The sequence below is a fragment of the Xenopus tropicalis genome, chromosome 1, assembly GCF_000004195.4.
Source record: "Xenopus tropicalis strain Nigerian chromosome 1, UCB_Xtro_10.0, whole genome shotgun sequence".
Lineage (NCBI taxonomy): Eukaryota > Metazoa > Chordata > Amphibia > Anura > Pipidae > Xenopus > Xenopus tropicalis.
Window position 1 is genome coordinate 163,894,983 of NC_030677.2, and position 14,653 is coordinate 163,909,635.

Here is a 14,653-nt window from a genome sequence, read left to right on the forward strand (position 1 = left end):
AGGACTGGCCAAACTGTGTCACTGCTGTTGTACTACAACTCCCAGCCTGCTCTGGAAGCTAACCGATGCTGGGGGCTCTAGTTCGACAAGAGCAGGAGCACAGCATCCTTATACATTATGGGATGAGATTTGCAGCCAGACCTTTAAAAATGCACATGCTGGGCAGCAATTTGCTGGGATACAGGCATTGATTCTATGTGTGGTATGCAGTAGAATCAATTCCTAATCAGCCTTTACAGCTTTTTGTATTTTGCACTTGTCCAGATGATGGTATAGAAACCCAGAGAGAGGGACTGAAAGGCTGTGAATGGTGCTCGCTCTCCCTCTCCCATAAGGGGTAATGGTGTGAGAGTCATTCATGCAGCATGGCTAGGCGCGCTCTGCAGTACACTGCTGCTACTGCTGCTGCTGTTGCTGCTGCTACTGCTACTGGCAGCCTCTGAGCTGATGAGTTATATTGATTGTATCACTGCTCCCAGCCCAGGAGAGTGCGCACACACTGCCTGCTCAGCAAGCCATCCGACTCAAGCATTTGTTGCCTTTCCCAGAGTGCTGTCAGCCGCAGACCTACCGGACTGACATGTAGTGCTGTAGCACTTTTTCATACTGCTCTGCTCTCCCTTTGTATCCTGCATTTCATACAACTCTGCAGAGGTTCCATCCAATCCAGTCTCCATAGAAGAGGTGTCTGGTGCTACAGATTCCGCTGCTGCTCTGCATTACTTTAGGTAAATACAGTCTGCATGCTAGTGCTGTGTTTGCAATAGATTGGCTTGCTTATTGTATTGGGATATGAATGAATGAACAGGTCTAGGATTTTGTGTTGACAAGCTATTATCTGTGTAGTATAGGGGTACATATAAATGTTCATACTGCAGGATCTGAACCACAGTTTCTCTACAAAACTGACATGTATATCCAATTTAACGCTGCATGACTTCGAATGGAGTTCATTTATACCTATGATAGCATACATTGCTAGATGTCTACTTCTAGTCCTGAAGAAAATGCTAGAGAATTGCAACATGCATTGCAATTTAATATTTTCTACCTAAAAACAAGTTCCTATAATGTAAGATGTGTTAGTTCATATCAATGTTTCTGTTATTCTGTGCCTGTGTGCTGGCTTTAATACAGAGGGTTTGTTGGATGTACTTGTATAATTCCCAAAGAGCCAAAGCGATACCCCCTCTTGCTTGGGTAAAGCTGTTCTTTGTAAGAATAATGAATTAAATTGATAAATGTTTGGGAAATACCTACTTAATACACCACAGCGGTGGTATTAAAAAGCACTTGACAGCGGAATGGTTTCGTCAATATAGTAATCTAAGTTTGATCTCTAGTGCACAATTTAGCAAAATAAGGGGCTAGTCAACCCCTTTGTCTCTGAATTCAAGTTATACAACATTATTATACCAAAGGGTTAACAGTAAGCACAAAGCCACTGCATCAGAACAGGTGAAATGAATTGCCTGTATCCTGCCCTTTTGTAAGGCAGCGGGGGCAGAACTCTCGGTACTACGGACACCAATTGCTCATCTCTCATTCATAATGAGTTTGTAAACTGTAACTTCTCTTAACAAGGTTTCCACTTAGTGTATATTAAATACTAGCACATTCTTTAGCAAAAAGCTTTCTGGGCTAATGCTGTATGTAAAAGCCTCACATATTCCATTTCTCCAGTTTCATTAGGGTTTTTTTAGTGCTGTCTAATATGTGTATTGCAAAGTCAGTAATTTGAAACTGAAATGAGAAATAATAACTGACACTGCTCTCATTAATGTGCCAAGTGGTGATTCACAAGTGGAGTAATAATATTTACTTCCAGCCGGTGACATAAATTCCCAGAGTGAAATCCTGCAGGTTCTCACCGCTGGGTTATTAACCAAATGCACTAAGGTTGGACAGTCCTTTTAATTTTTGCTGCAGAGTTTAACTCCCTCGCTTATTTTAACCATTTGCTCCTTACTTGCCCCCGTCAGAATAGATTTTAGAACTAGGGGAAGTTACTTACCCTTTATTAAACAGTTGGCATTGTTTCCATTCAGCCCTGCAGAGTTTGTGAATGAATGACTTTTTCAGCATGAAAGGCAAAATTGGAAGAGATGACACATACACCTTACAGTTTATTTAGATGATGTGAGAATGGCTGATTTGTTTAGAGAGAAATATAGAAAAACACACAACAATAAAAGACTGAGCACTTTTAAATCAATTTTTTTGTCTGGCTAATAGTGTGCCTTAAGACAGTGTGCCTTGCAGCTGAGCATAGTAGGGAATGTGGGCCATGGGGTGGGGTTTAGGATGAAGATGTGAGCAATATGCCATCACTGAAGTCCCTGGTATTGCTGTCTGTCTTGCACCCTTTTAGACTGCAGTGCAGATGTACCTTCCCATGTGGGGAGTGACAGACACCGGACAGGCTTATTCTTTATTACAGGGACCCGTTGATGCACTGTTGGGCCCCCTTTTAAAACATTGTGCTATCCTTTCTTGTCTACAAACTGTAATCAAGCATTTTTTGGTTCTAAATCAAATATCACTAAATACAGTAGGTCTGCTGCTGAACCCATCACCAAAGGTCAACTAAAGCAATAGCAGAATATGTGGCTACAATGTACAGGACTGCTGAGTGAAGGTGCAGCACCCCTAAGTAGGCTATATGTCCCCAACCAGATCCCCCTCTTCAGGTACTATACTAGGTGATGGGCCAGACACCCCCTGCAGTAATTTTGTGCACATGCCTGAAAAGATGTGCAATGGGGACCTATTACTTGGGTCCATGCTCTGCTCAGGTCCAGGAGGGGGTGTTCAAAATTTGTACCCAGGTGTGAGTACAGAGAGATCACAGGCATGTGAAAAACTTAGTCGTAATACACCTGGGAATTATTACAGTGACCATAAACAGCCTTATTAATGCAGCTGCCCATTCAAATATTTCATACCAAGGCAGCTTGTAAGTTAATAATTACCTAACTATTAAATAACTAACCTCTAATCCAGTGTTTTTCAACCTTTTTTGGGCAAAGGCACACTTGTTTCATGAAAAAAATCACGAGGCACACCACAATTAGAAAATGTTAAAAAATTTAACTCTGTGCCCAGCAGCAGTGCCCCCCTAGTACATTGGTGCCCAGCAGCAGTGCCCCCCTAGTACATTGGTGCCAAGAGCAGTGCCCCCCTAGTACATTGGTGCCCTGCCTACGGCACACCAGGCAACATCTGTTCATCGGAACAGTGGTTGAAAAACGCTGCTCTAATCTGTTCAGATAGAAGGAGGCATAATGCTAACAACTGATCATAGAAAGGTGCATGGATTAGACAGCTGCTTTTGGGCTTCAAATAGGAGTAAAAGTCCTGTAGATATTCAGACCCTAGAAATGAATAAGATCCAAGTAGGACAAGTTGATGTTAGCAGTGCCACTTTATGGCTTGTCCTGCTAGGAGGGCCCAAAGCAATGGAAAGGGAGCCCCAGAAGGCCTTTTAGAGTGAATGCTTATTTGCTGTTCAAGGTATACCCTGGCGTAGATACCAATTACTACATTGGTATATTACTATTTGTTATATATTATATATTTGCTTAGGAGGATGGCTGTTTTGATAAAATTTGGCACTACCAAAGGTAGCCATGAGAGTAGAACACTATTAAATCTATAGTAACTGTGTGTTTGTTGAGAAAAGTAGTTGCAGCTACAGTGGCTTTGATCATTTAATTATAACATGTTTTTTTTAATTATTTGCCTTCTTCTTCTTTTACTCTTTCAAATGGGGGTTCTGAATTTCAGCAGCCAAATTAACATTGCTCTGTGTGGCTATTATTTTATTTTATTTATTTTATTGTTAATTCTCTCATTATCCCATTAACACTACTGCCTGGTTGTTGGGGTATATTTGATCCTAGCAACTGGATAGCTGCTAAAATTCCATCCTACAGAGTTGCTGACTGTATCACTGGCTACACCATAGTAAAGGTTCATTTATAGGTTAATTAGCCCTTTAAGGGCATCCTTGTGGACACTCCAGGTCTGTTCTATAAGCTTATATAAAAAAAATGCCCTCGACCACCCTTCCATACAAACTGTACATCTATATCTTGCTTGTTGCCCTTGGCAACTGTTCCAGTTGCAGGTCAACTGATGTTGTAGGGTCATGAATTATGAAAATGGCTGTTTTGATGATCAACTCTATTTGAAATGCTTGTTTAGGGACCCTGCATATGGACTCTAAGAATTGACATAGTGTAATACCAATGTCATGGGTGTATGGCCTGCTTTACCTTGTAGCCAACAGACTTTATGGGTCAATTACGAGTGCAAGCACTGTGTGCAAAGTGAATTTTCGGATGAAACTTGCCATGTTCTTTACTTAATGCAGCATCTTTCCCATAATTTAAGCATAGGCATATCTAAGCTTTGCTGGTCTGCAGTCTGCTGTAATTTTGCTCAAGCTGTCAAAATGTTGTGCTTTGGTGCATATTGGATACAAGCATTTTCAGGGTGGGAGTTGACTCACTTCTAAACATTGCGTTCAGTATGAAAATTGCATTCGATTCACTGGCTGCAAGTCTAGAGTGCCTGTTGACGCAGCCTGCAGTGGGAAGCCTGGGGCTAGAGCTCTAGGGTTCCAGTCTTTAGAAGAGACAAGATTAATGCACTGGTAACCATGTCAAAGTGCAGGAGCCTATTTGGATGCTAGTACCCTAATGAATCAATATACACTCTCTGTTGTGTCCATTTTAGAACATGTGTGCTTTTGGATGCATTCATAAATCACAAGGAAGTACATAAAGCATGGCCTGAGATTTTAACTTTGTGCCAAATATGAGAAATTTCTGTAGCATATGCAGAACAGGACTACTGAGTTTATCTATAGTAATAAGTATTATTCTTCTCTCCTACTTATTGTTCTGCACATTTGGTTGTCCATCTTTTACTGTACAGTGCTATATAACTTGTTTGATTCATTCTCACCCTGTTATTTTTGGTTCTGTCCTTGGGCAATGACCCGCATGACATTTTTTCCTTGGAATAATCAGTATAATAAACCACCATGAATTGCCACACATCACTTCACATTACAATGATGAAATGACACATAGTACCTGAGGTTACAAACAGAATTTTTATATTGAAATATTGACTTACAAGTCCATTAAGAATTTACAGCATAATTGTGTTTGTAAAGGCTAAACCTAAAGAGTTGCCTGTGCTATGGCCCCATTTGATGCTATGTCATGCACCCAGACTGCCCTATTTAGTCCTTGTAAAGGAATTTTAACACTAAATAGATCCTGGAGAGTTCAAAGGGAGTTTTGGCCAACCAGTAGCTGTTAAAGCAAGGCTATACTGTAAGCTGAGCCAATATCAGATAATACAAATGCATACAGCTCAGGGGTATGGTGGTCCTTTTTAAATGTTACAAAGCAACATGAAAAAACATCCGTCTGCACTGTCATTATCATTATATTTAAGTTTTAATATGTAAATACAAAATAGTAATGGTGCTGGATATACAGTGCTGAAGTACACACAATAGAGTATTGTAAGGCTGCAACTCATGTCAGTTTTTCCAATCGGCACTACTGTAGATTTCTTTCACAGCCAGTTTGATTGATGGTCTCTCAGCCTCACCTTCTTTGTAGCAGAAAAAACACAAAGGCCAAAGAAATTGGTAGGCTAACCACACAGGTGAACTTAACTGCCTTTGAAAGAGCGCAAACCAATCTGTCATATTTGGACTTTCTGTGTGTTTTACTATTCTGTATAAATAATTTAGTGCTTTATACGAGACTATGTGATATTTATATTACTCTTTCGACGTGGCTTATACTTGCCATTTGTATGTGTTTTAGCCATATTGACTTTTATTTCCTCCCACCAAACCAATATAAATATGGTTCTACCTCCTCTTTGATGTGTCCTGCCATAGGCTGTAGTCTGAAACACCTGCTACTTTCAGAATGCCAGTTGGTTTAGTTCTTCTACAGTCTGAAATTCTGAAGTGGAGAGTAGTTAAGTTGAAAATAAGTAATCCTTAAAAATATAGGTAAAAGGTAAACAGGAATAAAATAGGAGAATAAAATGAAAGAAGGTAATGTAACCTGTAGATAAAGTACTACAGGTATGGAACCTGTTATCTAAAATGCTTGGGACCTGGGATTTTTCAGATAAGCTGTAATTTGGGTTTAGTAAAAATTAATTTAAACATAATAATAATAATAATAATAATAAGTAAACCCAATAGGATTGTTGTGCCTCCAATAAAGATTAATTATATCTTAGTTAGGACGAAGTACAAAGTACTGTTTTATTGTTACAGAGAAAAAGGAATTATGTTTTAAATATGTGAATAATTTCATTAAAATTGAATCTGTGGGAGATGGCCTTCTGATGATGTGCCGATGATGGTTAAATAATTAATCTTAAAAAGGTAGAATACAGGTAATCAAAGGTTAGATGGATAAAGAGTATAGAAGCACAGTAATTGAAGAAAGAAGGGGGCTCAGCATACATCAAAATCATAATACTTTGATAGCTTTATTGTGACCAGAATCACTGTGAAAATATTAGGAATGCTTTTCAACTGTTCTATGTCTAGTCTATGTGCCTAAGTGCCCTTATATATGTGATTGTGCTCAAGTCATTCTATGTGTGCTAAATGGATCAGCTATCTTCCAATCAGGAATTTCCGGCAGCAGGGGATGCTGAGGTGGAATGAATTTGCCAGTTTAGATTACAATTGTTAACTGAAGGATGAGAGCTGAAATAAAAAGCAACAGGGAGTAAAAATAAGCTAGGCAGACAGAAAGGGGGTAACATTTTCTAAAGAAGCAGCTAGCTCAAATGTGCATGAATAAATCAATCAGATGGGAGAGAAAACTGCTGGGAATTGAGCTAAAAATACAGAGCAGGAATATATTATAATGAGAAGGGAATAAGTGGACAGCATGATGCAGCTATATGGAAACTTATGGAAGAAGAAGGATGCAGCTAAGATACTAGAGATGATAACAGGTGAATTAATTGAGGGGAATGATGGCTAATAACACTGTCACACAATGTAGGGTACTGTACTAGTACAATTATATATTATATAAGTAGGTCTTAGTGTGGCAGTTGTAGTTCACCAAATTCTATCTTGCACTTTCTTATGCATTACATTTTGGAGGCTGATGGCTCAAAATCTGTACTAAATAGACTTAAGGTTTTAACTCACTAAATCTTGGAACTGAAAGTTTTTCCTTCATTCAAATACTGACTCATTTGCTGTGTATTTTTCAGTGGCAATGAATTAGCAAGGCATGAATTAACCTAGATTTATTCATTCTCTCCCATGATTTCCTTCCAAAGCCCAGTGCGTAAGAAGCTGTCAGAATGTGCAGGCAGTTGGAGATAGCTGGTAAGGTAATGAGAAATGCGTGACTGCATTCATGAAGCCGTACCTTTTTGAAAAGATACATTCTGGTACAAAGCTTTCCAGAAAATACAAATGAGAACAGATTTTATTGTATATCGACTGTTCTGTTCTACAACAATTTACAGCTATTTCCTTGCAACAGCTTGTGAGATGAATTTGGGGCAGATATGCAAAACTGTTTCCAAACCATATTAATGAACTGTGAATATTGTTCAAAAAGAGAAAGATGTTATGATGCGAAGGCTGGCTGAGTTTAGTAGTGTAAATATCTGATGGGTTGAGAATTTCTTCTTGCACAAACCTATTCACTTCAGAAAGTGTTAATTTATATTAACACAACTCAGTTTAATTCACTGTAAGTTGTGTTAATGAAAATAATGAGAAAAAAAGGGACCTTTCAGACAGACTGCTTGGATCCTGAGGTTTATCAGATAAGGGATCTTTCTGTAATTTGGATCTACATCAATTGTCTACTATACTAAAAAATAATTTAAACATTAAATAAACCTTATTTATTTAGGATTGTTTTGCTTCCAACAAGGATTAATTATATGCTAGTTGGGATCAAGTACAAGGTACTGTTTTATTAAAAAGGAAAGTATTTTTTAAAAATGCTAATTATTTGCTTAACACTAAACTCTAAAATGAATATGACTAGAAATGCTTTATTTTATTTACTGAACTTACTGCACCCATCTAAAGGTTCAGCATCTCTATAGTAGTAGTGATCCCGGCATTAACAGTAGTCAAGGGATCATCTTGAATTCTGTTAGACGAGTCAGTGACACTGCACATGCTCAGTGTGCTAGGGCAGCTGTTGAGAAGCTGAGCTGAAAGGTTGTTGCAAATTATCAAGCAGAAAATGAGGTTCCTCTGTCATGTAAGCTGACGCTACAGGTCTGACTATTACATTCTGATGCAAATTGCAGTGGTTTCAGAGCTGTCATGTAATGTGAACCTGAATGAATTACTAATCAGCCTTATATAGTGACATTTATATTCTATATATACAGTATATTGTGAGTGGGTTCCTAAGCTCAGGTAAGTGTTAGCCTCACAGAGCATGTGCAGTGAATCAGCAAAAAGAAGATGGGGAGCTACAGGGAGAATCTTTGGAGACACAGATCTTCCTTGCTAAAGGGTTGTGGTTGCTTTGGGCTGGTACAAAAGCCTAAAACACAGTGTACAATCTTTCCAGCCTATTTCTTTAATTAAGCTTTAGTTCTCCTTTAAAATGGAGTCTATGGCTTTCCTGATAATGGATCCTGTTTCCAGATCTTTTTTCTTTCATCCCCAGTGCTCTGCCAAGTACAAACAAGGTGCTGGTACAAGGGGTGTGCTTGTGTAGAGACTTTCCAAATCTAATCAGCAGCATTTTCTAAGCTCATAACATTAGCAGATCAGCGATTCAGCCCTCAGAAATCTGGAACATCTGGCTGGTGTGTAAAGTTATCCCATCAATAGGCACAGGTGGCTGAGTCCAAATGGCTGAGCTAGTGACTGCCTCAGTGGTGCTCAGCTTACAGGCCCAAGGGACATCTGCTTTAACATGAAAATAGCCATAATCTTTTCATGCTACTTGCAATAATTAAACTGTACAAATCAGTCAGGGAGGCTGAATCATGTTGTGTTGCGCCTCTGTTTATTATTCAGAAGAGGTTTTTGATGCACCCTTATGGGGAATTCTGGAATGTAGCCCTGAATGTTTGTTTTGTATCTACAGCTGAGCCTGTTAAACAGATGGGTGCGCAGAGTGTTTCCACACTTTGGATTTATATCATTGTGAAATGCACCATCCATTAATAATCAGCATCATATACTTCAGTTAACTATCTAATTCCTAGGCATACACACAAAACAACAACACAATCACATCATTAATTTACAACCAAATGCCAAATAGAGAAAAGTTTTTAAAATGTATAATTGTATCAGTCAGCACATCCTAAATTATGGAAAAATAACAGACATCAATATTCTAATGCAGCACAAGTGTATTGCTCTGCCGAAAACCTATGTACTCCCTCATTGCTGATATAGCAAACAACTAAAAATGCACCGGCAATGGACAAACTGCAAGCACATTTGCATTTTGTTTATTAAAACTGGATTATATTTTCATATTTTTGAATTCTAAACATAGCTGTAACCCAGCTCAGTACCCAAGGCAAAAGAAGAGAAGGGTGAATTGAATTGTAATGAAATAGAGGCACATTTCCAATTATTTCTCAGGTAGAGACCCCCATATCCCTTCCACAGTTGCAAAGCTTGGCACAACTTTTTCCATGATAAGAGGGCATGGTCAAACCAGCAGGTCCTGAATCAACCACCAGGTCCTGAATTTTATAGAGTTTATTTGGGCATTCCCTCAAAACGTATAGCAGTGATCCCCAACCAGTGGCTCCCGAGCAACATGTTGCTCACCAACCCCTTGGATGTTGCTCTCATTGGCCCCAAACCGGGTAGTTATTTTTGAATTCCTGACTTGGCGGCAAGTTTTGGTTGAATAAAAACAAGATTTACTGCCAAATAAAGCCTCCTGTAAGCTGATAGTGTGCATAGAGGTTACCTAATAGCCAATCTTAGCCCTTAGGGCTCTGGCACACGGGGAGATATGCCATCCCACTGGCGATTTACATTTTCGCCGGTGGGATGGCATTTCGGGGAGATTAGTCGCCCATGAACAGGGAGATTTGTCACGGGCGACTAATCTCCCTGTGTGCCAGAGCGCTTATGTGGCACCTCCATGAACTTTTATGATGCTTGTGTTGCTCTCCAAGTCTTTTTACATTTTACTAAGGCTCACGAGTAAGGAAGGTTGGGGACTCCTGGCTTATAGCATTGTGTGTTTATGGGGAACTACTTTGATCTGGAGGCTGAATGGAGACCTAAATGCATGCATTGCATACAACAATAAGAAGAAAGTCAGTGCATGTTGCAGTTTAAGCAGATGCAATAGGGTTTAAGGTTGCAATAGGTTTAGACTGCACATCCTAAACTTTTACTTCTAAACATTACTCTTCAACATTTACATGCTTCAATGCCGCTGAGGGGATCCTTAGAATATGTTTGCTCTGCATCTGAAACCTGCTGGATTTTATGCCAGTTCACCTTTAGCAATTTACCAATACACTAGGATTGTGGAAACTGATGCTGGGCCATTAACATGACTGCTGTGGGAACAAGGTATGAATAGATGACAACCTGGGCTGTACCAAGAAGAGTTATTCAGTACTGATGCTGTAGGTTGTCAGTTCAAGGCTTTATTCCACATCATACTCTTCAACTCAGCCCTAATTTAGTTAGGACACCTTTCAGATAAGTAAGGATATGCCTTTTCTGTTGTCCTTCCCTTAAGGATTAAAGTCATAAAAGGTTTGGGTTTTTTTTGTTTTTTTTGTAATATCTTGGAGGGTCTTTAGTACTTTGGCACTAGTAGGACAAGGTAAACCCTGTAACACACATTGACAAAGGCATCGGGTCCAGCATATTATTATACAACTCTCATGGGGAAACTCCTCTAAAACATACACTTACAACATACAGTAAATGTATCATATTGCAACCTGGCTCATATTGCAACCAGAGGGGCATTCTATTTCGCTGTAAATCTTTATCAATGTTAAAGTTATTAAAGATTTAAAGATTAAAGATTTTTTAAGTGAAATCTGGGAATACCATGGCAAAATAATCAGGGCACACCCACATATGCAGCAATAAGCCACTCCCATTTTCCCAGATATGTCAGAGGTCAGCACTAGGTGAAGAACTAAAGTTTCAGTCTCTGAGGCAGAGGTTCTGAGTGGCTTAGCATTCCCAATATATAACAAAGTGTCAGCAATTACAAACAGCACCTCCAGGGCATTCAGTGAAAGGCTTTGGGTACAGGCACAACAAGCATAAAATACATTGTAAAGGCAGTGAGTTATTTTACTCCAGACACATTATACACAGTTATAAGCAATGGAAAACTAGGGTAAGGATTCATACAGGCCAACTGCATTAATAATGCCCCCAGAACATGTAGCAGGCTAAATGCAATGCCAGTTATTAATATTTATTGTAGCAGAAAACAAAATAAACATAAATCCAGTGCTAATTCAATGTATAATGTTGAACCACAAATCCTAAGGCAGAGTAATTGCAGGTACAAAACTAACAGAGACATCCTTGTATATTTAAGATGGAAATAAAAAATCCAATACTTTATTTTCCTTCTCTTTTGTTGTTTCCAGCTTCCTGCTTTTCCTTCTGTTTTCTTGTCTTTCTCTCCTGTTTTCTTTCACTACTGTATATTTCCTCCTTTTTCCAGGATTTGTGATAATGTGCTTCTCTTACCTACTTCCATTACTTCCAGGGTATAAGGCTCTTTTCCTATTGTGTTATAGCTTTCATTTTCCATTTTACACCTCCTTTCCCCACTTCCTGTTATGACCCACCTTTCCCCCTTTTCCTCCACCTTCTTTTTCATTCCCTTTTTTTTTTACTTACTTACTCTGGTCTGTTTTGCTAAGCAGATTAGCTCTCAGGAATACAATGGGTTTAGTTGTTAAATACTTGCTTTTTAACCTTGGGACCCCAGATGTTGATGGACTAATCCCAACATGCTTTAACCCTTGATTAATGAATTCTAGTGAATGTAGCCCATCCACATCTGGTAACCCTGGGAATTAACTTGGGATAAACAGGGGTCAGATGCCTTCATGACTATTATATGAAAATGTTGAACTTTAGCTTCCAGTAATTCTACACATGCATATAAAATGCTTTAATTCTTAGTATTGCTGACCTTTTACTGGGATTAAGAGTTGTCATGTTAATGTTTGATATTCTAACTGTTATTGTGAAAAACATAATTAATGTATGGATTCAAACCATGCTCTTATGCTCGACATGCAGTTTTACAAGAAATACCTCTAGGAGGACACCTCCCCCATACATTCTCTTTCAGAGCACATTGAATGAAATGCTTATATATCTTGTTTTACAGAATTGCAGAAAATTTCCCCCATATCATTTTCAGATTTAGCTACCCAAGCGGTGAGACAGTTTTGAAGTAGTTAAGCCTTTAGTTCAATCATATGGGAACTTGTGGAGACCCATCAGCTGCAGACCAATATAAATAGTCTCACTCCAGGAGAAAGTATTCTAAACAAATTTGCCCGTGGGCAGTAACTTATGGCAACCAATAAAATTGTTTCATTCATTGCCTGCAGCTGACTGGAAAATCTAATCACTGATTGGTTGCTATGGATTACTGCCCATAGGCAAATTTGCCCAGTGTTAATAAATAAGCCCCACTGTTCTTTATCATCCCTTGTGCATTATTGCCTCTTGGCTGTGTGAGCTTTTGTAACTGCATCTCGTTAATGATTAGGGTAGTCTGGGGCATATTTTAATGAGTGACACATGTTACCTATTCTTTTTAATATGCATATATGTCAGATGTGTTTCTTGTCAAGCATTATTTTTTAGCCACATGATCAATATTTTTCCATGCACCAATAAAATATTGGTTGGGTAGGCCATTGTTTTGGTTTCATTGTGGTATGTTGGCTTAGTGGTTAGCACTGCTGCCTTGCAATGCTGGGTGCCTGGGCACTATCTGTACTGAGTTTGTATGTTTTCCATATGTCTGCATACTCTTCCTCCAAGTACAATCACACAGATGAACTGACTGCAGATAATTTTGGTATGTTGTGAAGTAATCACTTACACATTGGTGACATACTGACTTACTGATTTCTGATGCTCCATGGCATCAGGTCATGCTTTTCCCCACTGGACTTTTTTTTAATAGACAATATGGATCCAATGAGATGGTTTTTGCCTGAGAATATTCATATTGTCACATATTTGTCCAGTTAGTGCTTTGTTCAGTTGGTGATGTAAATGAATTCTATATAAATTCCAGGACTCAATCTTTGATAGCAGAAGTATTTTAGCCTCTGTATTGCTGGTTCTGCCAGAAAGTTGACATTTCTAGTTGTCATTTTTCTCAGTTTAAAGGACATCAAAACTGCACTGTCTGTAGACCTAACTGCAGCTTTTCTGCTATCAAACTGTTCAGCAAATTTCAAACAGCAGGATCTGCTTTTGATCTCATACATTCCCTAAATAATTTCCATCAAAACAGAGTGAAAATGGCATAGAGATGGACCTCACTTCAAGCAAAGGGCTCTCGTCTAGGCCCATGTACCCTATTACCAAACGGTAAGACATAAGGTTACAGAGTCAACTGGTGGCATCAATAGCTTCAAATGAATTGTTACACTGTTCTAAAACAAGTGCCAGGGAAATTGCATTCTGTATCATCTGTGCAATGTACCAACACAGATGCTATCTATTGCTGCTTTTGGATGGATTCACAGCTTAATATAAATCTGCTGTTACCCTGAAATTCTGGTTGGGGGGGAAGCAACATTGTGGGTCAAAAACATGACTCTGTACAAATTTTGCACATTGAGTAAATGTGCCTTTAAGTTTAATATGAATGGGAAAATATGAATGGTCTTGTGTATTATTATATTCCCTTTTATCTGTCTTTTGGGAGAATATAATAAAAAACATGCTTTTCCAATGAAATGCTATTGTTATATCCTACTTTTTTATTAATAATTATTTTCTTGATGGATACTCCCCAAAATCCAGCATTTATAATTAACGTTTATGTAGTTATTATGGAAATAAATATACATTTTCCGAGCAAATATCCTACTTTACAATAGAATGATGTGTTCCAGTGGGTGTGTGGGAAGCTTCTGAGACAAAACTGTTGTTAAGAAGTGCAACCAAGTGTACTTATTGAAATATACAAGCAGCTCTACCAGTGTTTGCTGTTTATTTTGCCTTTAAAAAATTACATGTATTTAAATGATGGTAAAGGCATTATACCTTTTTATAGACTTCTAATAGATTGAGCAGTATATAACAATTTTTGTATTTGTTAGCTGCCCCAGCAAGTTTTCATGTTTGTTACAGTTAACATATCCTGAATGCTAGGTTATATATAGTGAAAGGATATATTATACAACATTTGTCATGTCATGTAAATGCTGCATGTATACAAGTCACAAAACTTTGATGTGGCTAATAATCTAATACTTTGGTAATCATCAAAATCTATAGTTATAGGAAAACTATACCCCCAAACAATGTGGGCCTCTATAAATATACATCGCATAAAGCGCTCATATGTAAAACCCTGCTTTATCTAAATAAACCATTTTCATAAAA

General features: G+C 38.4%; 1 protein-coding gene across 4 annotated transcripts in view; it reads left to right on the top strand.

Moving 5' to 3' along the window:
- Positions 1-271: 271 nt before the first annotated feature.
- The window catches only part of rph3a (rabphilin 3A), a 117,082-nt gene continuing 102,700 nt past the window's right edge, over positions 272-14,653 (top strand). For 2 of the 4 annotated variants that reach the window (XM_031892750.1, XM_018090590.2), the window contains exon 1: positions 272-728. The gene's annotated coding sequence lies outside the window, so the exon portion shown is untranslated. The remainder of the gene's footprint in view (positions 729-14,653) is intronic. The other 2 variants (XM_031892756.1, XM_018090593.2) reach the window with 1 other exon arrangement.